Source organism: Neofelis nebulosa, chromosome 8 (assembly GCF_028018385.1).
Source record: "Neofelis nebulosa isolate mNeoNeb1 chromosome 8, mNeoNeb1.pri, whole genome shotgun sequence".
Lineage (NCBI taxonomy): Eukaryota > Metazoa > Chordata > Mammalia > Carnivora > Felidae > Neofelis > Neofelis nebulosa.
In genome coordinates, this window is record NC_080789.1 from 128,848,940 (window position 1) to 128,875,801 (window position 26,862).

Genomic DNA, 26,862 nt, shown 5'->3' on the forward strand with positions numbered 1-26,862 from the left:
CTTAATACCCAAAATGGAACATTTGGGGCTTTTTCCAGGTTGCACTAGAAAATATTATAGTTGAAAATGTTTCTAGTCCGTGCTGTTTATCTCAGTGAGAGAACCTTTGATAAGATGAGCCCTCCCTTACCCTGAATTATAAACTTACTTCAGGTTTGATGTACCTACGACTCTGTGCAGATTCCACTCCCACACCTAGATGTTCTGCCACCTGCGGAGTTCGTCACCCACTGGCATAAGCAAATTTAAAAGCATTAGGCTCGGGGCACCTGGGTGGCTCAGTCAGTTGAGCATCCCACTTCGGCTCAGGCCATGATCTCACGGTTCGTGAGTTCGAGCCCCATGTTGGGCTCTGTGCTGAAAGCATGGAGCCTGGAGCCTGTTTCGGATTCTGTGTCTCCCTCTCTCTCTGCCTCTCCCCTGCTCCCTCTCTCCCTCTCCCCCCGCCCCTCAAAAATAAACAAACATTAAAAAATTTATAAAAAAAAAAAAGAAAGAAAATACTGATAAATGATTACAAATTAGATCCACCCTCCCCCCTTCCCCATCTCAGAGTCTTGCTTGTTTTTCTGGCCCCATATCAGCTGTCATCTCCTCATATGACTTCTCTGTAGGGTCCCTTAGCACTTTGTGCAACCTCCATTACATCACCTGCTGGGTTTCATACATAATGTGCCCCTCGCTGCTCAGTTCCCACTATCTATATATACTCACTATCAAGACCTGCAGAATTGTTTCTCCTAAATTCATGGTCTTGAGTGAAAGCCCAGGTACCGTGTACCCCACCGTGTACACAAGTCTGTGCAAGAGGCTATAGGGTGGGCTGTAGGTCCCAGCCATTCTCCTGATAGGATGCCGACTCAGGGTGTTTACGAGCATCGTGCCTGGAGTTTGCCAGTTGCTTGACTGTGGGAGCTGAGGACAAAGGCCAGGATGGGCACTGACATGGGCAGCAGGGCTTCTGGCATATGGTGGGTTCAGCGTTTACAGTGTGGTTGCTCAGACAGAGTCCAGAGTTCTGCAGCATGTAGGACTCTGTAATTTTACTGTGGCAGAAAGTTCACTGTTGTGGGCCATCAGTCTGGTGTGTGACGGGAGTCTGGTCGGCGTGAGGGAGGCCAGCAGCTCTGTGCGCACAGCGGCCTGTCCTCCCCAGCCTTTGCACATGCACAAATACAACAAAATCCCTTCCTGCCTCTTCCTTTTATTTTTTTTTTAATGTTTATTTTTGAGAGAGAGAGAGAGAGTGTGTGAGTGGGGGAAGAACAGAGATAGAGGGAGACACAGAATCTGAAGCAGGCTTCAGGCTCTGAGCTGTCAGCACAGAGCCCGATGTGGGGCTTAAACTTATGAACTGTGAGATCCTGACATGAGCCAAAGTCTGAGGTTCAACTGACTGAGCCACCCAGACGCGCTCCTGCCTCTTCCTAAAAATTAACTCTTGAGTATCCAGGAGTCCATACTGCTAGGAACAAATGAATGAACGATTGAATGAGTGAGCAAGCGAGCAAGTGAGTGGAGGAGACACATCCCTTATACAGAAGAACCGAAATAAGTGAGGTCACTCTTCTGCTGTCAAGGTCACAAAACCTCCAGCCCCTCACGTATGAGTTGTGGAAAGGAGAAAGTAATTCTACGATTACTTGTTTCATTAGGAGGAACTGAACAAACAGGCAGGTGACAAAGGTCAACATCAATAGCTGTGTTGATAGTACCCTTGATGTGACAAGAATGACACTTTCCTTCTGGGGTCTTCCTCCTTACACCCTTAATCCCAGTCTAACCGTGAGAAAACACTTCACAAACCCAAACTGGGGGCATTCTACAAAATACCCAGCAGTACCGTCAAAACTGTGCCCAGGTCATCAAGAACTAGGAATGTCTGAGACACTGTCACAGCCAAGAGGAGCCTAAGGAAATATGACAACTAGATGTGATGCGACTCCCTGGATGAGGGCCTGGATCGGGAAAGGGACATTAGGGGGCAACTAAAGAATCTGAATAAAGGAGGAGCTTCGGTTAATGACCGCGTGTCAGCATTGGTTCATTAATTATAACAAATGTACCAGATTTTGCTACAAGATGCTGGGTAAAAGCTATATGGGAACTATCTCTACTGTCTTTGCAATTTTTCCGTAAATCTAAAACTGTTCTAAAATCACATATGTCTTAAAAAAATAAAATAATCCCCAAGGAGGAAGGTAACCGTTGGTGCTGGAGATAGAAGTAAGGTGGTTTTAGAAGGTGATGCCTATTAGCTGAAAATACAAGTTTTATGGGAGAAAATATATGCCATATACCATAATCGAATTTAGGGACCCCTAATACTAGCAGAATATATTCGTCACAGATGTCCTCGATCTCTTTTACTTTGATTTCAGGGAAAATGTATATAAAATATTGGGTTACTATCGTGAATTTATTGTTTTATGGGCATCAACAAGCAACAGAGGCAAAAGCAGAACCATAATGAATGACTTTGCTAATTGCTATTTCCTTTATTAGTTGGCATTCATTTTTCAGTCTGACATCATATCAGAAGTATTGTTTATTTTTATACGTATTGGGAAAGAGCATGCAAAATAGTGACTGTTCTCCCCAGCAGTTCCAGGTCTGAATCGGAACAAGATGAAATTTGGCTGGTGGTGGGAAGGGTACCTACCAGTTTTAGGATTACAGAACTATTAGCATTTCCCCTGTACAAAATCTATTTTTTGCATATGGGAGATCCAGGCATGAGCACTTAGTTCCTATAGCTCTTTATTTTTTTATTTTTTTTAATGTTTTACTTATTCTTGGGAGAGAGAGAGAAACAGAGCATGAGCGAGGGGAGGGGCAGAGAGAGAGAGGGGGACACAGAATCCGAAGCAGACTTCAGGCTCTGAGCTATGCAGGGCTCGAACTCACGAGCCATGAGATCATGCCCTGAGCCGAAGTCAGACGCTCAACCGACTGAGCCAGCCAGGGGCCCCTCTATAGCTCTTAAGTTTTCACGATCAGGTCACACTCATCTGAATCAGACCTCAGAGTTAATTGCAAAATGAGTGTTTCCATGAAGACGTTTAATTGGACTTTTTATATAGTCCGCCTGCTAAAAAAAAAAAAAAAAAAGCATGTTGTCTTTTAAGTAGAAGTTTATTTAAAACCATGATAAGTGAGCCATAACAATCTTGAAAGAGGGTTTTTCTTCCCCTCTTTTCCAAAGGCCTTCAGTGTATTTACACTAAAGATACTCCGTGAATACCTTGTTCAGATCCCAGAGGATTCAGTGGTATGAACTATAGTTTAAGAACACTTTGTACTCACTTCAGGAGCACATATACTAAAATTGGAACGATACAGAGAAGATTAGCATGGCCCCTGCACCAGGATGATACACAAATTTGTGAAGTGTTCCATATTGTGGGGCGCCTGGGTGGCTTGGCTGAGCATCTGATTTCAGCTCAGGCCATGATCTCACGCTTTGTGAGTTCGAGCCCCGAGTGGGGTTCTGTGCTGACAGCTCACAGCCTGGAGCCTGTTTTGAATTCTGTGTCTCCCTCTCTCTCTCTGCCACTCTCCCACTCTCTCTCTCTGTCTCTCTCTCCTTCAAAAATAAACACTAAAAAAAAAAAAAAACAAAAAAAGAACATCAGACAAGTTTCAGGTTTAGTATGAGGCTACAGGTAAAATATCATTTGCTTACATTTTTTCCCTTAAGAATTCATCTTCCAAGAATTTCTGCTGTGGCTCCTTGACACACAGACCTGAATGTTTCTGTATAGAGATTTCATCAAGTAGTCTCCCTGAGGGAAATAGAGTTTATCAGGTAACTCTGGGTTCTAGTGAAAGGTGACAATGTATTAGTTTATTAATAAATCAGTGTTTATTGATAATTTATTAATAGCCCACACTTCACTGTGTCAAGCATACTTCATGTAACTTTTCTCTCTAAACACTAATAAAAGTCTACACTGCCCCTCTTTTTGCTGGCAGAACCCTGGTTTTGTTCAGGTGTCAGAGTACGTGGGCTCATCCTCAGGGCTGGGGTCACCCTAGTGCAGGACCCCGTTCTGGGGTGTGAAAGCATGTCCCTGTCTGCTTTTGCTTCCTGATAAGTGGAAGGCACCGGGGGGAGAGGGAACCCTGTGGCCCGTTTCCTTCTTTTCTACTTGGACACTGTTGTGACAGCCCGTGCTCCAGTGATGACACTTTTGACTAGGAAGTGACAAAAAGCCAACCCGCTGAGGGTTGAACCTCTGGAAGAAACCCCAGTTTTGGACAACACTGCTGAGCAGCTAAGCCCGGCCGGCCCCTGCTGCCTCCAGACTTCCTGTTCTTTGGGAAATGTAAACCCCTGCTTGTTTAAGCCACCACTAGCCTAGTGTTCCAGTGTTCGCAGCCAAAAGCCTCCTTAACTGATGCTGCTGTCTTATCCCAGTTCTACATGTGAAAAAGGGAAGACTTCCCCAGGTAGGAACCCCTTTCTTGGGATTGCATGACTCCAAGTGGCAGAACTGGGTCTTGAACACAGATCTGGTCCCCAAACCCTTGGACTTAACCATGAATGGGTGCCTTTCCTCCAAGACAGGGCTTTGAAACTTTCTCAGAGATAGGTGTACCTGGAGCAAACCTGATCATAAATGAAGCTGTTTCCAAAGTGTTTGTGTCTGCCTCCCTTTTCTTTTCTTTTTTAATTTTTTAAATGTTTGTTTATTTTTGAGAGAGAGAGAGAGAGACACACACACAGAGTGGGGGAGAGGCAGAGATTGAGGGAGACAGAATCTGAAGCAGGCTACAGGCTTGAGCTGTCAGCACAGAGCCCGCAGGGCTCGAACCCAGGAACCGTGAGATCGTGACCTGAGCTGAAGTCGGAGGCTTAAGCAACTGAGCCACTCAGGCTCCCCTACTGCCTTCCTTTTCTTATAAAACCACCAATCCTATTGGAATAGGACCCCACCCTTAGGACCTCATTGAACCTTAATCACCTTTTAAAGTCCCTAACTCAAAACTACAGTCACGTTGGAGGTTAGGGCTTCAACATAAGAAGGTGTGGATGACACAGATCAGTCTATAGCACACAGCCATACGGTTTCTCTCTTTGGAGAAACCAAAGCTTCGAGAAGTCTCGCCAAGCCCACTGCTGGCAGGTTGTCTCTGAATCTAACACTTTGAAACCCAGCTGTAGTCCTGGCACCCGGACCTAGACCTGTGGAGCACCCCTCCTCAGATTGTTCAGCATTGATTTGAGAACCCCAGGATTTCAGAGCTCAGGGTAGCTAGCTGAGGGTTTGAAAGCATTATCTTCTTAAAGAAAAGTCAGAATTGGGGGGCTTTTATTTCCAGCATTAATTTCCCACCTGGCCCATGGGTGTTGGGCATAGACCTTTAGAGCAGTCGGTCTCAGCTCGTCCCTGGGGAAGACAACATGGTCCAGTCAGACAGAACCACCACCAGAGCTCAAGTGCATTGTCAGAGTGGGAAAGTAGATGCGGTCCGGTCAGTCTCCACCATGTTTAGAAAATTTAGTACTGGACAGTGACCCCTAAATCCTTGAATCTGAGAGCCTGTTTCCTATCAAAATGGTTTATAGCCCCCCCCCCCCACACACACACACACCCAAGCATTACACAGTATCATTCGGTAGAGAAAATATGTTGGTTATGTGAGTGTCCTAACCATTCACATTTAATCCCATTTTAGTACCTGAGACCCTTTTTCTATAGGGCTGAAAATAACAGCAGGGAACATACAGGATTTCCTTGATTCTGCCCAGACACTACCATATCATAGGCCCACACTGATTATCAAACACATCCCCGTTTACGAAATATTAAGTGGAGCAGTAAAGCTACACCTTAAAATCAAAGAATACATTGGGCGCAAGTTTTTTTGGTCCACAGAGAATGTCTCTGCACATAGCTGTGCACTCTTGAGAACTCCACGTTACCTGCCCCACAACCCCAACACTGGCCACTGCTGATTTTCAAGTATCAGGTCAAAAGCTTTTCCCTCTTGCATGTGGAAGGCAGATCTATTTCGTGGATAAAACTGCCCTATTTGGTGCTCCTTTTCCTTTCTTATTTTGGTGTGTGTGTGTGTGTCTGTCCTTCTGGGTATTGCTCAGCCCAGCCTTGCCTCAGGAGGGATATAGAGAAAAACCAGTGACCCCAGTCAACCTGGGTGACAGATGGTGGCCTTGAACCCTGTAGGCTTCCCTCTCTCTCAGCTCCGTTTTTGAGGGTACTGTGCTCTGAATAACATCCTTTTCTTTTTTTTTTTTTTTTAATTTTTTTTTTCAACATTTTTAATTTATTTTTGGGACAGAGAGAGACAGAGCATGAACGGGGGAGGGGCAGAGAGAGAGGGAGACACAGAATCGGAAACAGGCTCCAGGCTCCGAGCCATCAGCCCAGAGCCCGACGCGGGGCTCGAACTCACGGACCGTGAGATCGTGACCTGGCTGAAGTCAGACGCTTAACCGACTGCGCCACCCAGGCGCCCCTGAATAACATCCTTTTCATTACTGCTCCCTCCTCCCTGAGAATACTGCATTGTCGACTCAGGTATAAATGACAGATTTCACAGTGGTCACTCAGAAGGACCTCTGACACCAGATGCTGTATTAAGTCCCCAGTTGTTGAGTAAGAATCTAAGGACACTGGCAGAGAATGAAAGAATTTCTCTGTATTACAAGTCGAGGTAAATAATAGAAGGTTAAATGAGTCAGAAACTTGAGTCTAGTAGAAGATAAAAATGAACCTAACCTTGATTACCAATCTTAGGAATTTATTCCCACTTTCTCACTCACTTTTTAGTCTGTATCAGAGGGAAAGAAAGCAATACATCTCCATGTACATGCTTTTACGCCACCTTGATGGAAACAAAGATAAAAGTATTGTACTCTCAAGTTGTGATTCAAACAAGTTTAGCATTTTATGTTTCAAATCTCAACATTAGTGCTATATAGGTATATATACATCTTGTAAATGTTAAATGGCTTTTAAAATTTAATTATCTCCTTTGGCCCAAGTTTTGTTTTCCTTCTGTTTGAAAACCCTGATGAGGTACTTTAAGATCATGATTTTTGGTTTTTTGGCAACCAAAAAAAAAAAAAAAAAACCCTTTCCATTAAGCAAATAGATTTCTTACTGCAGCATTTTTTTAATGTAAGTTTATTCTCTTAAAAATTTTTTTCTTTTTCCCTTTTGAGCCCCTTCACCCATTTCTCCCATCCCACCCCTGCTGCCTCCTGAAGTTACCAATCTCTTCTCAGTATGTATGAGCTTGTTTTGTTTGGCCTTTTTGTTTTCATTTTTATTTTTTTAATTTTTAATGTTTAGTTTTCTTGAGAGAGACAGAAACAGAGAGTGAACAGGGGAGGGGCAGAGAGAGAGGGAGACACAGAATCTGAAGCAGGCTCCAGGCTCCGAGCTGTCAGCACAGAGCCCAATGCAGGGCTCGAACCCACGAACCGCAAGATCATGACCTGAGCCAAAATGGGACGCTCAGCTGACTGAGCCACCCAGGTGCCCCTGTTTGTTTATATTTTAGATGCCATGTATAAAAGAGATCATGTGGTATTTGTCTTTCTCTGTCTGACTTATTTCATTTAGCATTATACTCTCAAGGTCCATCCATGTTGCAGATGGCAAGATTTCATTCTTTTTCGTGGCTGAGTAATATTCTCCTGTGTGTATGTGTGCACACGTGTACGTGTCTTGAATGTTCTATAAATGCATTGCGGCATTTTGTTAAATTTAGTGAGCTGTTCCAACAGAGTATAAATGAAAGTAAGGTTACTTGCTGTGGTAGTAAACCACCAAATGTTTCATAGATTGAACTTTTTGTAAATCAGTTATTTAAGGTTTAAGAGATGCCAGCCCCAATCTTCTGATTCCTAGAGCAGCCTTGATGCCAGGAGTATTTATCAGCAGTAAGTGGCGAGCCAGGAGGTGATCGTGTCTCCTCTTTGATCACAAGACCAACTTCTAAAATCCAAGGTCAGAGGACATTTTCCATTTTTCTAGAGCTCTATTTCTCACTAAAAAGAGGAGGGGCTGCCGAAGAACCTTATTGCTGTTAAACCACTCCTCAAAAAGGTTCTGTAAAGAGAAACCTTAGTTTCACTGAAGCCAGAATAACAGAGTTGTAACATCTGGGTGAGTTCGTCTGTAGTGCCACGTTTAGGATTGGGAACACAAAGTAAAATCAGGAGCTATAGGTCTGGGAGGAGGAATTCTGTGGGACAAGGTCTTTGAATGTTCCAGAGGCACATCTGAAAACTGGGCTAGTGAATCTGGTAGGAAGGCTGATGCTGACACCTTGAATGTTGAAATGGATCCCCAGGGAGCAGGGAAACAGTGACCAGGAGGTTGAGAAGCTATAGGGGAGAGAGTTTTAAAAGCATGAGTGGCCCCTGATCCCAGATCCCAGGAGCAGAGAGCCCCAGAGTGACACTGAATGGACAGATGTCCCCAGGACCCAAGTGTGGGGTTAGGGGCGGTAAGAAGAGCAGCTGGGGGCTGCTGGGAGCAACGTTAGATGGTGACACGCAGCCTATCTCGTGGCATCAGTGACGATAAAGTGAAAGGTGCTGTATGTGCATGAGCTCTGTGCTCAGCTCTGTGCTGGGGGTGTTGAGCAAGGTGGGGGGGGGGTGTCGATCAGCTTGTTAGGACACCCCTTAATAGATCCTGTTCACTTTTTCTTACCGTAAGCGCCCCAAGATCGCAAAGTGATTCCAAACTGTTCCTTCCTACCTAGACCCAGACCCAGGCAAATTAGCTGAAATTCATTGCTCTAAGCTGATCTGTTCCTCAGATGAACTTTGAGACTTGTGAAGGAGATCAGGAGGAGGGAACAGATGGTGTCAGATCGTAGAGGATAAGCGAATGGAGCAGCTGGAATGCTCTGGACCTTCTGCAAGCCTGGGCCCTGAGTCCCTGGGACTTGATTTGTGTTCGAAAGCCTACATCTATGAGTTTGTTAATGACGCTAGTTATTTCAGGTTGGTAAGTCCTGTCTAGCTCTTGAAGATGTTGTACTTGAATCACCACTGCCACGCGGTAAGATTGGAAAACCATTTACGTATATATCATGCAAAAGAGAGCCTTGCACAAGCAGCCCTCGTATCAGAATCTGCCCTTCTGTGGAAGAATGTGGCCCTATCTCTGCTGGAGGCAAACTGGCATTGGGAAGTATAAAAACTCTCTGGCTTAAAAGAGAGGAGGAGTAAAAGAGGAACTGCTGGGCATCACTGACTTTGAGGAAATTCCAGGTAAACTAAATATTATTTCTCATGCCCTAGAAAGGAAAATACCAGATCGATGCTTGGTTATGTCTCTAAGAAGTTGAGTTTAAAATACAAATGCCTCGGGGCGCCTGGGTGGCTCAGTCAGTCGGGCGTCCGACTTCGGCTCAGGTCACGATCTCGCGGTCCGTGAGTTCGAGCCCCGCGTCGGGCTCTGGGCTGATGGCTCAGAGCCTGGAGCCCGCTTCTGATTCTGTGTCTCCCTCTCTCTCTGCCCCTCCCCCGTTCATGCTCTGTCTCTCTCTGTCTCAAAAATAAATAAACGTTAAAAAAAATTTTTTTAATACAAATGCCTCTAAATGGTAGTACTAGTTTTTAAGTTTTCTGGATAATTACACTTGAGTTCTTAAGTCTTAATTGTGTTTTTTAAAAATATAAAATCAGTGCTGTTTTCAGCGCATAGGAGCATATATTTGGTTTTTGCGCATGGGATATTCCCAGTAATTTCCAACCAAAGCTTTGTGCCCGAAGTGGGTAAGACATGGCTATAGAAGCTGGGAGTGTGGTGGAGTGTGTTTCTAGAACTAACTTAAAATATTTAGGGGCGCCTGGGTGGCTCAGTTGGTTAAGACTCGGACTTTGGCTCAGGTCATGATTTTGCAACTCATGAGTTCAAGCCCTACATACGGCTCTCTGCTGTCAGCTCTGAGCCCACTTCAGATCCTCTGTCACCCTCTCTGCCTGTCCCCCACTCGAGCATGCTGGAAATAAACAAAATAAACATTAAGAAAAAATTTTTTAATTAAAAAAATATATTAAGATGTTGGTCATTCCATTCTTAGATTGTCCTTTTCTCTTATACAATGTACAAAGATTTCTCTGGTGTCTGCCTGCTCACTGTGATAGGCAGAAGATCCTTGTAGAACCGGGAAGGACAGGGTGATAGATATGGTGGAAAGTCCTTTGGAGTTGAGTTAGAAGACCAGAATCTTCCATCTCCTGGCTTTTTATTCCTGTGAACTTGAGGAACGTGCTCAACTTTTGCAGACCTCAGTTCCCTCACTTGCAGCACAGGGCTGACCACACCTCCCGGGCACCTGGGATGGTGCCACGTTCCATTGAGATCATGCGTGTGCGAGCATGCTATAGAGGCTTCTCATGCCAACACGGTTCTTCTTAATGAGTGCTTCTGGGACAGTGGTGGAGAAGGTTCATAAAAGACTGCCTGTGGGTGGCATTCACATGCGTGCCAGAAGGAATTTACTAAAAAGCTTTTGATTGGTAGCCTGCTTTTGTTTACTGTTTAGGGTGATCTGATTAATAATGGCTGAAAGAAGTCTTCGTGCTAATCTGTGGAATCTGAATATCTGTCGCGTCTCTTCCCTTCACTATATACATAGACGCCTTTCTCCTTTTTCCTCTTTCATTCCCTTTTGCCCTTCCGTAGCTCTTGAAGATGGTTTTGCATAACTGTAAAAGTATTAGGGAATCGTGATCTTGACAATATAGTGAAATAATTCAGTCCGGAATAGACCGAAGCTTATTGTTGATATCAGCTGTCTCGGAGGAGGAAAATATTCACCAAGCAAATTAAACCACTCGTCAGTGTTCAGCCACCTGCGGTGCTGTCCTATGCAGTAAAGAAAATGCTTTTCTTAAATGCCTCCTGCAACAGGACTTCTTCAGGTTACAAGTAAAAAGAAACGCAACTCAAGGGCGCCTGGGTGGCTCAGTCGATTAAGCGTTCAACTTTGGCTTAGGTCATGATCTCCGGGTTCGTGAGTTCAAGCCCCGCATGGGGCTTTGTGCTGTCAGCATGGAGCCCACTTTGGATCCTCTGTCCTCCTCTCTCTCTGCCCCTCCTCTGCTTGTTCTCTCTCTTTCTCTCTCCCTCCCTCCCTCCCTCTCTCAAAAATAAATAAACATTAAAAAGAAAGAAGCACAACTTAAGGCTGGCTTCAGCAATGAACGGAGGATCAGTTTATGAAACTAGAAAACCGAAAGGCACCGTGCTGGGGCCGCCAGATACTGATCTGGCTTAGCAATGCCGCTGAACGTCCTGGTTTCTTTTCTCCACCTGCTTTGCTTTTCTTGGTGTCAACCTGATTCTCAGGATCTCCCCTTGGGATCCTGCATGTGGCTTCTGGTGGGTCATAGCACTATCTGCACCACTGTCCCCAGCGCCAGAAGAAGCTCTGTCATTCGTGCTTACTGCTTCTGCTCAGGTCATGTGCCCAGGACAGAAATCGTGGGGGAGGAGAAGGGAAATGGGCTCTGCCAGTTGCCATAATCCGGATCATGGGTCTCAGCCCTGGAGCCAAATAGAATCTCCACAGGATGTTGGGGACTCCCCATCAACAGAGGTGTCCCTGCATTCCTTACCTATTCATTACGGATAGTTGGTCAGGATTCCTGTTGATAAACTCTTCATTATTAGTTCAAGTTAGTATATGTATTTTAAACTTGGAAATGAGTGTCTGTAAAAAATACACGTGTGCACACACACACACACACACACACACATACACACTGCACTTGGTTTTTTACATTGCTCTGTGCCCTCTAACCAGATTGTCAGCCTTTCTGCCCACGTCATGCTCAAGGGTTTCCTTTCACCTGCGGTTGTAGCAGAATCTGGGCCACGGCCACAACCACGGGGACTTGCTGCTGCCGTGGCTTTGCCAGGGCTTCCTATTTATTGTATGACCAAGGATGGATTACTTAACCTCTGAGCCACAGGTTCTTTGTGAATTTTGTCCTCTTTACAAGGTTGTTTTGAATATTTTCTGAGCTGCAAGGACATGTGGTTTCTGATCTCCACCCTGATAAGTCAGAGGCCAAGTGCACTTCTGCCCTGGGGATGTCAGCTTCGGTAGATGCTAGAACCGCATATGGAGACTCTTGCCAAGGCCTGAGCTGTTTGAACAGCAGGTTGCCAAATCCCTGGGGCTGGGTAGGGATTGGAGACAAAAATCGGTGAGGAAATCAAGGCAGCCAATGAAGGAAGAGTGATCACCTCGACCCAGCAGAGGCAGCCAGACTCCTATACTGCCACAGCCCAAGAAGACTGGAGCTCAGACTAATTCTGATCCAGGAGCGGGTGGGGTGTGAAGAGGGGCAGCTCCAGCCGTTCTCACGGGGTATCGCCGTTCCCATACTTAGAGCGTTACACTTCAGGGCACCTGCCTACTCCTGTTCAGAATATCCCAGTTTCTGATGAAAACCAATACGGTAAAACCTTGGTTTGCGAGCATAATTCGTTCCGGAAACAGGTTTGTAATCCAAAGCACTCATATATCAAAGCGATTTTCCCCGTAAAAAGTAATAGAAACTCAGATGATTCATTCCACAACCCAAAAACATTCACATAAAAGTGATTACAGTACTGTACTATAATACAAAATCATAAAGAAAATACAAAATATAAAGAAAAATCAACAACCTGCACTTACCTTTGAAAACCTTCATGGCTGTTGTGAGGGAGACAAGAGAGCAGAGGGTTATTGTGTAGGACAACTTTCACTATCACTAACGGAATCACTGCTGTCTACTAGCTCAACGGAATCTTTTTCTTTTCGCGCAACTTTAACAAGGAACCTGTCCAATGACACTTGCTTTTGCCTCCTTTTGAAGATTTCGTGGAAACGTTACATTGCGTTGTCATTAAACAGATTCATCGTTTGTGCTGCTAGAACCTCATTCGGGTGATGCTTTTCTACAAAATTTGCACCGTTTCCCACGTTTTACACCTCTCCCTAATCTCATTTGAAGCGAGGGATTCCTCCATCTTTTGTCCTCCTCCTCTGCAGAGGAGATACAGATGTAGACTTCTTATAAAACCTTGAAATTTCGGCCACTCGCATCCCTCGATCATGCTTCTCGATTTCCTTCTTAACTTCCACCATAATCATCTCCTTCTTCTTAGCGCCTTTCTTTTCAACCTTTTTCTGCATGGGGGCCATTGTATATGCTCGCACGGATGTTGACTACAGTACTAATAAACTTGTCATATACCATATTTAATGTAACTGGCAATAAGGCAGCACAGGAAAGGGTGTATATCTGCAGGCAGCCTGACCTAGAATGAAGCAAAGCATTCCTAAGCCTCCTCTTGTATAGAAAAGCAAAGGACTGTCCCTTGGTGCTTTGGAGTGACAAAAAACACACTACTGCCAGTTGTGGGCGCCTTCCGACGTTCTGAAAAATCACTGATTTCTGCCAGACACTGTGGCCTGAGACGGAGCATCCAAGCATGGGAGACAATCACCCACAATCCTGCAGTGAGAGAGAGAGAGAGAACCATTGGCTCATTGTGACCATGTGACATCTAGCGTCATGTACTACTCATATTGCAAGACATCGCTCGTTTATCAAGTTAAAATTTATTAGAAATGTCTGCTTGTCTTGTGGAACACTCGCAGAACAAGTTAATCACCGTCAAAGGTTTTACTGTAACGTAAAATTTCTTTTTAAAAAGATTTTTTCTTATAGGTTATGAAAGTACTGGTAGATGTAAGCAACGAGACAAGTTTCCCTACTGAGAAAGATAGAATGTCCGATTAAGTAATCTTTGCTATCCTCGTAGAAATAATAATAGTAGCTAAGAGCTGGTAAGCACTCAGCACATGGCAGGCCCTGTTCTAAGCATTGTGTGTGCATGGACTTGATATTCCCCTAACACCTGTGAGGTAAGTGGTCTGGGACAGATAGGTAGCGGCCTCCCGGCTATTTAGCTAGCAAGGAGCAAAGCTGGGAACTAAACCCATCTCTTCTGGTTCCAGAGTCTTTGACCAGCACCCCACACCACTTCCTAGTGATTTGATCTCCGTTAATTTTGTGTTTCAGGGGAACGCTTCATCTGAAATTTAGAGCTCATATCGATTTTTGATGGGTACTCAAGGGAAGAGGGAGACAGTTAATCATTTCGAATACATTGTTGCCACATTTTAGTGGTGAAAAACCACCAGGTGTGGCTGTGTCCTCCTGCCCCCAAAAAACCAAGAAGAGCTAGAAGCTGTCACTCCCACCAGAGGTAGCCATGTGAGACTTATTTTTAATTACTCACTGAGCCTATTTCAACAAACCAACTGTGAACACAGTAGTGGGTTACAGGAGAGGCAGGGGGGAAGACACAGGACTCCAGTCGATATATACAAGGTTGTTCACAGAACATAAAATAGAAGAATCTCAACTTTTGCAACTGATAAATCAGAGGACACTTAGAGTGAAAGGCGATTCTTTCTTTTACTGAACAGTTCATCGTAGATTTCCTCATCCTGGGTGTCCTCCGAGTGCTTACAGGGAGGATGTGACGTGGATGTACTTCATCTGCATGAGGTTGAAAACAGAAACATAGTTTATAAGTAGGAGTCTGAGGTAATAATGGTTTAAAACTGAATATGAGAAGAGAGAATGATGGGATTGTCCAAGCAATTTCTCTTTACCTTTTAGGACTCATCTTCAAGTGGGTCAGAGTAAAACAGCACTTACCCTCGGTCGTCACATGCCGCATCCGCCCCTGCTGTTCCCCCAGAGGTGGCATTTTGGCCCAGTCAGGAGGGAAGGTGAGCATGTGCTTTGGAGACAAAGAAATAGGTTCTGAGTTCTGAGGTTTCGCAAGTCTTAAAGCCTAATTCTGGGGCTGCCTGGGTGGCTCAGTCAGTTAAGCATCCGACTTGATTTCAGCTCAGGTCATGATCTTGCAGTTCATGGGTTGGAGCCCCAATCGGGCTCTGTGCTAAACAGCTTGGAGCCTGGAACCTGCTTCAGATTCTGTGTCTCCCTCTCTCTCTGCCCCTCCCCTGCTCACACTCTGCCTCTCTCTCTCTCAAAGATAAATAAACATTGGGGCGCCTGGGTGGCTCGGTTAAGCCGCCGACTTCGGCTCAGGTCACTATCTCACGGTCCGTGAGTTCAAGCCCCGCGTCAGGCTCTGTGCTGATAGCTCAGAGCCTGGAGCCTGTTTCAGATTCTGTGTCTCCCTCTCTCTGACCCTCCCCCGTTCACGCTCTGTCTCTCTCTGTCTCAAAAATAAAAAAACGTTAAAATAAATAAATAAATAAATAAATAAATAAACATTTAAAAAAAAAAAAAAAAAAAAAAGCTTGGGCACCTGGGTGGCTCAGTCGGTTAAACGTCTGACTTCGGCTCAGGTCATGATCTCACGGTTTGTGAGTTCGAGGCCCACATCAGGCTCTGTGCTGATGGCTCGGAGCCTGGAGCCTGCTTCAGATTCTGTGCCTCCCTCTCTCTCTGCCCCTCCCCCTCTCACACTCTGTCTGTCTGTCTCTCTCTCAAAGATAAATAAACATCAAAAAAAAAAAAAAAAAAAAGCTTGGGCACTTGGGTGGCTCAGTTGGTTAAGCGTCTGACTTCGGCTCAGGTCATGATCTCAACGGTTTGTGAGTTCGAGCCCCACATCAGGCTCTGTGCTGATGGCTCGGAGCCTGGAGCCTGCTTCGGATTCCGTGCCTCCCTCTCTCTCTGCCCCTCCCCCTCTCATGCTCTGTCTCTCTCTCTCTCGAAATAAAGCTTAAAAAAAAAATAGAACTAAAAAAGCTTAATTCTGCCAGAGAACACAGCAAGCTTTAAGAAACCCAGAGTCCCAGCAGAACAGAAGCAGACTGGAGGAGAGTTAGAGGCATAGCACGTGACACATCTGTCTAATGATCCGTAACTACCAGGAGTCAAGTGGGTAGAACCCGAGCATAGATCAGAAGTGGCTGAGGTGCACAGTGTCAGGGGCAGAAGGGCCTGGAGGCAGGGGGCAGAGAGGATGGAACTGAGCCAGGCCTGGACGGGTGGTGGGGTTTGGGCGGACAGAGCTGAGAGGAGAGGCCGGGAGAAGGGCTGGGGCGAAGGCACAGCCGCATGCCGGGGAAAGTCAGGGGTCTGAAGTAGGGTTGGAAGGATGGGGTACAAGAGAGGAGCCGGGATGAGGCTCGCTGGGTCTGTGAGCCACAAGATGCAGCTGAGATGCACAAGCCCAGTTAACTGCTGCCCCCACGGACAAGTCTGGAGCAGAAAGGCGAGCTGCTAAGACCTCTTGAAAGAAAGAGGCATTTACCTTAGGAGGCAGGTGGTTGTCCTCCGCTTACCTGGAGGCGGAGCTGGGTGTTGTGAGCACTCCAGGCTGGCCGGGTCACCGGCGCCCACACGTGGAACGCGGGCTTGGTGCCGTGCATGGCTGGTGGGTGCAGGGCCAGCGGGTGCACGGTTAGCAGATGCACGGCCGGCGGACCCCCCGAGCCTGCCACACAGCCCTGCCCTGGATGCCGAGGGCTTGTTTAGAGACGTCCTCTCTCCCATTGGCACCGCCAGTTCTTGCTGGCCGGTAGCTGATTTTCATTCAAGATTCCATTAGCCACAGAAGCGCAGAAGGAAAGTTCCCTTTCTGTGAGACTGAAGCTCTGGAAAGATTCGGCTAAGGCCAGCCACTGAAGAAAGGTGTGGATGGAATAACAGCCATAAGAGTGGAAGGTCGTCAGGGGCCGGAAGGATTCGGGGGCGGGTTGCTTTTCAGGTGTGAACTTTTCAGGTTCTCTCTGCGGTTAAAATGAAACCGGAAATCGCCGACCGTGCCCTCTGTGTGTAGACTTTGCAAGTAAGGTGCCTCGGGACTGCATCAGAGAAGGAGGACAGGGGAGGAGAGCGCCTCTTACTCAGATGTACCCGGCTTGCTCCTGCCACTTACGGGTCATCAGCCCCTGTGTGTGCTGTGCCCCTGCCGTGTCTCCGGTCTTAGCGCTTTCGTCGCTCTTCCATTTTGTTCTGGGTCCTCGGGTACAGGGAACAGGTGCGGGGGGGGGGGGGGGGGGAGTTGGGTGGCGGGGGGGGGCGGGGAGGCATCAGTACAGATGCTTCTGCTCAGAGAGTGACTACAAGTGGGAGGGCCTCTAGTTAGCCCAGGTTGCTCTGCCTGCGATTTGTTATTAAACCCGTGACGAAATCGTGCTTCCTATCATGACAGCACGGATCTGGATGGGCTGGTTCGGTTTTTTTGTGTGTGTGTGGTTTTTTTCGTGGGCTCTTTTCTCTCAGCCTTGCATCTGAGGCTCGAAGGGACACCGGCGGTTAAGTAGATGTTCAGATCGTCACTAGGAGACCTCTTCGCCGTTCCGTGGGTAGATGTGTGTGACGTGAGTCAAACCACCACTGGAAACAGACAGTGAGTCTGAGCCGGGCATGCGTGATAGACGGATAGTGCATGAGGCCACCCGAAATGTTTTAGCGCCCAGCAGAGATGGTGATTGCCAGAGATACGATTAAATGTGGAATATTAGCATTATGTTATGCCCTGGGAATAAAATACATTCGATGGCGATATATAAAGAACGTTTCCCCCAAGGAGGATAAGAGGGTGAACCTCTTAAAAAATGTATCCTCAGATGGGCGCCTGGGTGGTTCAGTCGGTTAAGTGTCCAGCTTCAGCTCAGGTCACAACCTCGTGGTTCGTGAGTTCGAGCCCCGCATCGGGCTCTGTGCTGAGAGCTCAGAGCCTGGAGCCTGCTTCGAATTCTGTGTCTTCCCCTCTCTTCCCTCCCCCACTCATTCTCTGTCTCTGTCTCTCTCTCAAAAATAAATAAACATTTGGGGCGCCTGGGTAGCTCAGTCGGTTGAGCGTCCGACTTCGGCTCAGGTCATGATCTCAGGGCTGGTGGGTTCGAGCCCTGCGTCAGGCTCTGTGCTGACAGCTTGGAGCCTGCTTCCGATTCTGTGTCTCCCTTTCTCTCTGCCCCTAACCCACTCGCATTCTGTCTCTGTCTCTCTCAAAAATAAATAAACATTAACAAAATTTTTTTAAAAGATAAACATTAAAAAAAAGTTTCTTTAATGTATCCTTGGAGGACTGGGGGAGGATCTGGGCTGCACGGGGATAGTCTCCCGTGCCTGCTTGCGTGGACTGCCTCTCTACTTAAATAACTTCATCTTCCCTGAAGAAGAGATGGAGAAGAGGAGTGGGGTCTCAGTTGGGCATAGGCCAAGTCGCTGCCTGGGCGTTAAACTCCCTGTTAATCAAATCAGACATGATGCATGCCAGTTTCCATCTCGAATATTGCACATTTTGGGGTGGAGATTAGGACTCAGGTTTATCTTGCAGTCACTCGTTTCACTGGCCACCTATTTATGGGTTTCAAGAATTCTAACTAAAAGTTATGTGGTGGCACTCTTGGAAAACTGATTAACCACCAGCCCTCTCGTTTTTGATGCCCCACTTTGAATTGGTTTCCACTCTCTGTGGATTTTTTCACCATGGTGTATTTTTAGTGGTACTGAATGTAGAAGCTTTTCCTGGCAAGTAGATAGATACTGGTTTTAAAGTGTTTGCACTGGGGGTGCCTGGCTGGCTCAGTCAGTAGAGCATAGGACTCTTTTTTTTTTTTCTTTTTTTAAGTATTTATTTTGGGAGAGAGACAGCGCAAGTAGAGTAAGGACAGAGAGAGAGGAGAGAGAGAATCCCAAGCAGGCCCCGCAATGTCAGCGCAGAGCCTGATGCAGGGCTCGAACTCATGAACTGTCAGACCATGACCTAAGCCAAAACCAAGAGTTGAAGGCTTAACCAACGAGCCACTCAGGTGCCCCAAGCATAGGACTCTTGATCCCAGGGTCATGAGTTCAGGCCCCACACTGGGCGTGAGCCTACAGAAAGGAAGAAAGTAAGGAAGGGAGGAAAAGAAGAGAGAAAGGAAGGAAGGAGGGGGGGGGAGGAAAGGAAGGAAGGAAGGAAGGAAGGAAGGAAGGAAGGAAGGAAGGAAGGAAGGAAGGAAGGAAGGAAGGAAGAGTTTGCACTGTGTTTAAAGATTTTTATAATTGTTGAAACTAGACAAGATGCTGAATCACACTGGAATCCTAATACCGTGTTCTTTTCTCCCAACTATATTATCCCCCACTTACTTTAAGTAAAATCACAACATGTAGGGTAGAAGATACTGTGGTTCCTTTGACAAGATTATATTGATTGTGGAGGTATATGCTTTGGGTTATTTTAGCCTGATACTGTTATGCATCTGAATCCTATGGTTCGCTCTCTTTTTTCTAATTCTCTCTGACCCACCAAATAAATTTATGATTATAAGTTGGCTTCTTGGACACCTGGGTGGCTCAGTTGGTTGAGCGTCCAACTCTTGGTTTCAGCTCAGGTCACGATCTCACGGCTCCATGCGTTCAAGCCCCACACTCAGGCTCTTCACTGGGAGTGCGGACCTTCCTGGTAGTCTCTCTCTCTCCCTCTCTCTCTCTCTGCCCCTCCCCCACTTGTGCTGTCTCTGTGTCTCTCAAAATGAATACATAAACTTAAAACAAACTAAGTTGGTTTCGTGGGCTGGTCTAGCTTTCAGGGGAGAGAAGGTACCACTTATCCAATGAGAGTATTGCCATCTTATAGAGAGGTAGTAGTACTTCCTACTGCAAAGGAAGACTTTGGCATTTTGTTTCCATACTTCAGTCCGTCAGCCTGGTAAAGGTGAGTCCATCTGGGCGCGGGGTCTCCGCCAGGGCTGTAGACCAGACCTGGACACTGACACGCATTTCCCAGGATGACCCCAGTCCATGAGACTGCTTACTGGGCAGCTTATTTGCTACTCCTGGAAGAGCGAGCTCTGTCATCATCATGCTTCTCATTTGAAACATTAATAGTTTCTATTAAACAGTTTGGGTAACGGATTAACAGTGTCAGCTAAGGATCAGCGCATTTGAATGAGTGCTGCCTCCTATTGGCGGTAACTTAAAGGGAACCAGCCGTATCTCCACCAGGGAAAAGTCAGGTGCGTGGAATAGCTTTCACCTCAAAGCTATCTCCTTTAAATCCACAGTTTATGTTATCTAACAGGGGTGGAACGTGATACAAAAAAAAAAAAATTAAAAGAAGAATCATCTTTTTTCTTTAATGCTCTTAAATAAGACTAGTCTGAGTGTTGGAAAGCATTCTGGAAAAGAAAACCTGGTAGCGAACCAAATAGAAATCTCTTGGCAGCTGACTCCCTCTCTCCAGATGTATTCAGTTATTGAACAGCTGTCAAAGAAAGCAAAGCATTATTTGTCCATTTAGAACAATTTCAGAAAGCTCTCTTTAACCCCCAGTGGTATTTTTCTGCAGCCTTCTAATCTCTGTGAAGGTTTTAAAAGATCTAACAACCCATGCTTGTATCAGGCCTGAGGTTACCACTGGAGCATAAAGAGAAGCAGTTAGTGTTCATGGGAAAGGAATTATAACCGCTAGAGTTTTTAGTTCCTGCAAAATTTTGCACCATGGCACATAAACATATATAGCTGTGTTGGCTCGGGGTCAACAACAATATCTACTCTTTGTTTCTCCACTATATGATAAATAAGGTAAGATAAAAATCAGAGCTCTATGTATTCCTCGTATAACTATGGAGCTGGAAACAACTATCTGGTCAACTTCTGTTCTAAACATTTCATCTTACAGTGGGACTGAGTCTGTGTAGTTTTATGAGCTCATAATGATACAAAATACAGTCAACATGATCTTTCTTTTTGACTTGAAGTACAAACCGTTCAGATTTTGAAGCATCAACTTTTTTCTCTCTCTCGGTTTTCGTTAAAGTAGGTTTCTGGCTGGGAATGCTGGTATTTGACTATATTGAGATTTTAGACTTAGAGAAATGCAAAATGTTTGTGTTTGGGTTTCCCTTTGTGGTTTCATGGTTGCCCCAAAAAAGTATTTTAAGTGAAAGTTGTATAAAATTATACAACTATTTGACTGTGAAACTGGGTTGTAGTTTTAGTGGGGAAAAATTTTAAAACAAACCTAGCTTCTAAAGGCTCAAGGCTGAAACCGTGGCTTTCTCAGTGTACAGTGTTAGTTAAGGTGACATGGAGAAGTGCCCTTTTAGGAACATGAGTGAAGAGTTTGTGTCTTAAGATGCCTGGACACAAGTGAGGGTTTATTTTCATTAAAAATCACAGCCGGGTTTCCTCCGGAGTTCTGGATCACCCTCCTTTTCCTAAGCAGAAACTGTCATACAGGAAAATTGTATGAGTTACCTTATCATTTATTGAAAGCATTTAGTATTATATTTTGAGTATTTAAAAAGGGTATATATTATCTGGATTACCTTTGCAAAATAGCAAACTTGAACACGTAAGGAAATTCTTTTGTATGGTGGCCACAAAATTATTAAATGTAAAATAAATCATCGCGATGCCGACAGTGATGTGGCTTTGAATGCCAACATCAACACAAAACTCTGCTCACAGGGGCGCCTGGGTGGCTCAGTCGGTTGAGCGGCCGACTTCGGCTCAGGTCACGATCTCGCGGTCCGTGAGTTCGAGCCCCGCGTTGGGCTCTGTGCTGACAGCTCAGAGCCTGGAGCCTGCGTCAGATTCTGTGTCTTCCTCTCTCTCTGACCCTCCCTCATTCATGCTCTGTCTCTCTCTGTCTCAAAAATAAATAAACATTTAAAAAAAAAAACAACTCTGCTCACACACCACCACCGTTAAACTCACTTTTCACATACATTATCTAGAAACTGTTTGATTTAGACAAGTTCATTAGACATTGGCTGAATTGCCTACACACTTCATAACTTTCAGTGATCATTTTCAGTACATCCCACGTGTATCATTGTATTCTAACTACTTAGCTGGGACTAGCAGATGACGATTTCTTATGGGCATAATTGCTGTATGGTCTAAAATGGTCTAATATAAAAAGTGAAGTATTTTCACCTGCTGTTTTCATTTCTTTAATTAAAAGGCTACAGATGGTGAAGAGTGTTATTAAAAATTGTTGTACCTGTCCTGTGCCTGCCTTGAGTGCGTGGATTAAGGGATTGTTTTTGCTTTGGTTGGTTTTCTCCACTCCCACTCTACTTTTTTAAAAAAGATTTCTTCCCCATATGTGTCCAAAATCCCTGACCCTGTCTTAATTTTTCATGAGGGAGGAGGGACGAGTCTCTTTACTCTGGCAGTGACCACGGGCTTCCTGTTGGAATGACCAGGTGAGAGGAAAGAGAGACAGAGATTCTGTGACTCCGCTCTATGTATATGCCATCCACAGGCTTGGATGTGGAAATGAGCACTTGCGCTGTACCTCCAGATGTCTCTTCACTGTCCTCCTGAGCCCAGACATGATGCCATACGTCACCCCTCCTGGTTGTTCTCTGAACACCTTGATGGTCTTTGTGACAGCAAAGCGCAGGGAGGAGCAGATGTCTCGCCGAAGACCGCGTGATTTGTGTTTCTCTCCCTTTGTTTCCTCTGAAGCCTTTACCCTTCATGAACCACTGAGAGGCTTCTGAATTTCCCTCTTGTGGCTGACAAAATCAGATGTCACGCCATTCCCAGGTATGGTTTGGGACTGCTTCAGCTTGAGCAATAGAGACAGTACAGGCGTGATCCCCAAATAGTTGGGGTTTCTGCACCCCCGGTATGGTCCAGGGTGCTGTGCTCCCACATCAGCCACATGCAGATCCCCGGAGAGTCTCAAAGGGATGGGAAAAGGATTAAGATGTTAAGCACACTCAAAGGATCTGAAGGAGATAAAACTAAGCACACTCTTCCACAGGAACAGTAAGACTGCATATGCCTCAAAACTACTAAGCCAAGTTGACATTCTGCAGCCCCTGGGAGAAACCAGTTTCAACGCTTGACAGGGCACTTGACCAGAAATTCCCATCCCCTAGGGCCCAAGGGGGAGCATCTTGGGTGACACGGGCTGCATGGAAGAAGGTGAGTGGATTTCTCTGCAAGAGGCTGGAGTTAACTGCCTTCTCTCTGTTTCATCCTGCTACCCAGAGATAGGCACTCAGTTTCTTGACCCTTCTCCATGTGGCTGTGGGACTTGGTCACCGATATGAGTAGCTGCTCTCATCCCAGGAGGGCTGAGCTGAGCCCCAGGTCCTCCTGATCCTTTTCCTCTTCCAGACTCATTTGCTCTGGGCATTCCCGGGGAGGAGTCCCCAGCTCCCAGCATCCTCCCTAACAACCAGTATAATCATGTCACTTCCTGGAAAGTTACAGTGCCCCACCACTGATATCATTGACTTGCGCACCTCTTTGTATACCCCTGGCAGTAAAATGGAGCATGTGCCCCTGACCTGTGTGTATTTACTTATAAATGATGTCGTATGTCTCTGTATAAACCGTTCCTACAACCGGGTTTCTTTTTTTTAGATTGAAATGTATGGAAGTGGTTTTCATGTTTCCCTTTAGTGACCATTGGCTTACAGGAGAACCAGACCTTGTCGATGGCATTAGGATCCTCTGTTGCTGACTGCTGCCCCACCTCCCTGGCCACACGGTTTCGCTTTGCCATCTGTCTCCAGATAGTCCATGTGGCCCCCGCTCAGGCCTTCCCGGCCCTGCCTGTCAGGCCCCATCTCCACACCTTTCTTTGTCCACACACTGCATTTTGTCCTCTGTCCGCATCCTTGAACCTTAAGGGCCTGTTTTTCTGCCCTACACAACTGTCGACACCTTCTGATTCTTCGACAACACTCCCGCTAGACCCCAAGGATTTCAGACGTTGGTTGGATGTTTGTGTCACCCAAACCTGCTTCAGGACCCAGATGGGCAGACCCTCATTTCTTTTACATCGTGTCAGAGAATACACGAGTGTGTCTATGAAATAAAAAGTAGAATTGCCTGTCGAAAAGTACATGCACTTGTGACTTGGATGGATGTTGCCAGATTGCCCTCGGAGGGGTTGTGCTAATTCACTTTTCCACCAGGAATGAGTGTTCAGTGGCCATTTCGACACAGTTACGCCAACACAGCGTGTCATCAAACTTTGCCATTTTTGCCAGTCAGATCAGTAAAAAAAAGTGGTACCAGACAGATGTAGCTCTTCCCGTGACTCTGCTTAAACCTTCGCCCTTGTTGAGGATTGGAAAAGCAAGTTACTGTGTCTTAAGAGTAAAAAGGGCCCGTGTGGGTGGAGTTTCCCTCCTGTATCAGTCACTAAGTCAGCTTCTGGAAGGCTGGTCCTAAAAGCTGGGTTGGCTTCTCAGAATTAGGGGGCCCAAACGCAGTGCACCACCGACAGAGATGCTCTCTTGTAAGAGCAGGGCCACTAGAAACCCTTCGCTTAACGTGAAGTAACTTCGAGGTCAGAAGGACACCAAAGCGTGTCCTTCCAGCACACGGAGAACGAGAAAGGAAGCCACCCTCCAGGATGATGCCTGTGGTCCAGACACAGCCCAGACGGCCTAAATAGAAAGTACAGCTTCTCAATAAACCAAGGAATGCTAGTAGATGATGCACCAGAGTCCTCGTAGCATTATTTACAGTCATGAAAAACCGGAAGCAACCGACAGGTCCAAAATAGGGGGTAATTATACGACATATCCCTACAGGGGAGTGATATGTAATCTTTAACATACGTTTTTAGGGACAAGGGAGAAGATGTCTGTATGCTAAATTTAAGTAAAAAATGTAAAAAATACTCATGTAATATAACCATCTTGCTATGTAAGGAAAAAGTGGCAGAAAATCCAAACCAACACAGAAACCTGAGAGGAGGTATGCCAGAATGTCAGACCTTGTTGCCTCTGGAAGATGGAGTTTGGTTGTTCTTTGGTTTTTTTTTTTTTTTTTTTGTGCTTCTTTATTTTTTTTCTATATTAATTTCCTACCTTACACTAAACCTCAGCCCTCTCCAGCCCCTACTTGTCCACAAAAAAGGGCATCAGCCCTCCTTAAGGCCTTGGGAATAAGGAAGACACCAGATTTGTCCCAGGGAGATAGGGATGGGTTGCCAGTGGGCTCAAGGGCTCAGCAATCCTGATTAGTTAGAACCTTTCAGTGGAGAGGAGTGTTTCCTGAGACCTTTGTGAATAAATCCGTGTTTACAGATGTACCAGGTCTATTAGAATCATGGGATAATGTGGTCTTCACGGGAGATTTCTCCACGGCTCCGTCGCATGCACCCTCTGGGTGGTAGAGAAATTCAGTCACCGGGAAGGCAGCTCAGCCATTTCTTATAATGATGATGATGATGATGATGATGATGACGACGACAGACTACCAGCTGACGTGTGGAAGGCTAGCCGGGTGCCAGACCCGAATCTCCGTGCTCTGCACTTACCCCACCGTATGCTTCACACACCAAGTACACTGTCTTAGGTACCGCCGTTGTCCCCATTTTGCAGATGGAGACAGTGAGACAGAGAGAGATTAGATAACTCGCCCAGACACACAGCTAGTAGCTGCAGAGTAGAAGCCCTTTCTGCCCCTCTTTGTTAGATGGATCCAGTGATCAGTATGGGCCGGAGGACAAGGGAACTTGGGCAGGTAACGGAAACGTTCTATATCTACAGGCACAGTGGCGGTGGCTCCATGGGTACGTTTGTCAGAATTCAACCAGCTGCACACTTAAGACGAATGGCCTTTTTGCATCTAAATTATACCTCTATCAAGTCAATTTTTATTTTTTTTTAATGTTTTATTTACTTTTGAGAGACAGAGCATAAGTGGAGGAAGGGCAGAGAGAGACACAGAATCCGAAGCAGTCTCCAGGCTCTGAGCTGTCAGCACAGAGCCCAACATGGGGCTCGAACTCACAGAGTGTGAGATCATGACCTGAGCTGAAATCAAAGGCTTAACCAATGGAGCCACCCAGGTGCCCCCATCAAGTCAGTTTTTAAAAGAAAAAGGCTTAAGCGTGACCTCTTTCTCTCATTCCGAACTAAAGTCTAAGAACATACCATTATGATATGAGGAAAGGCGAGGCCAATCCACGGGCCCAGATGGAGCTGTTTCAGCCTCTTTCCCGCTGCTGTGGCCATGTGGGCCTGGGGGTGGGGCGGTCGTGGCAGGTTGCTTCTGTCCTGTGTCGCCTGGGATCCTTAGGGAGGAGAGAGCATGGGACCAGGTAGGTGCTTCCTTCCCTTCCCCCAAGCTCGTGGGAAGGTGGGCCACTGGGGGCCTTGCTCCCTCTCTGTGGGGTTGGGATGAAACGGCCTTGATCTGCCCCAGGGACCAGGAGGAATGCCAGAGTTCCTTGAACTCTTCCCCCAGAAGAACTCACTCAACACACAGAGAACTCCCTGCTACGTTAAGCCTGTGGTGTTGGGTAGTCGGCCAGATGGGCCGACACCCCAGATGAATTACGGTTTTCCCCGCATTGCCGGCCTTAAAAGGATTTGCAAATAGGCAAAACTACAAACGTTAAAATCTGCAAGTGCCCAGGTCTACTGTGTGTTTTAAAAACTGAACATTCAGGTAATCAGCTAAATTAAAGAATTTTTTTTATTATTTTTTTAATATTTATTTTTGAGAGAGAGAGAGGGCATGAGTACCAGAGGTACAGAGAGAGGGGGAGACACAGAATTGGAAGCAGGCTCCAGGCTCTGAGCTGTCAGCACAGAGCCCGACATAGGGCGCAAACCCACGAACTGTGAGATTATGACCTGAGCTGAAGTCGGACGCCCAGCCAACTTAGCCACGCAGGCGCCCCTAAATTAAAGAATTGTAAACCAGACCAAGTGAATTTCTCTTCTCTTTGGTTTTTTTCACTGATAATGTCAAGATCTGAGTAAAGATGATGGCAGGCATTCAGGCCTATGTTTTTATACCATTGTATGTGGCCTCCTGTTTTGAAATCCTTTCCAATCATAGGGTGGCGGTTTGCCCTACCATATACCGTATGATCAGACTCTTGGCATCCC

At 46.0% G+C, this 26,862-nt stretch overlaps 1 protein-coding gene and 1 non-coding gene across 2 annotated transcripts in view; both read left to right on the forward strand.

Moving 5' to 3' along the window:
- Positions 1 to 26,862, forward strand: part of FAM171A1 (family with sequence similarity 171 member A1) — a 134,464-nt gene that overhangs the window by 23,077 nt on the left and 84,525 nt on the right. The window lies entirely within an intron of this gene.
- On the forward strand, positions 3,299 to 3,405 carry LOC131484125 (U6 spliceosomal RNA). The gene has a single exon (XR_009248036.1). It is a non-coding gene; the product is annotated as a U6 spliceosomal RNA (small nuclear RNA).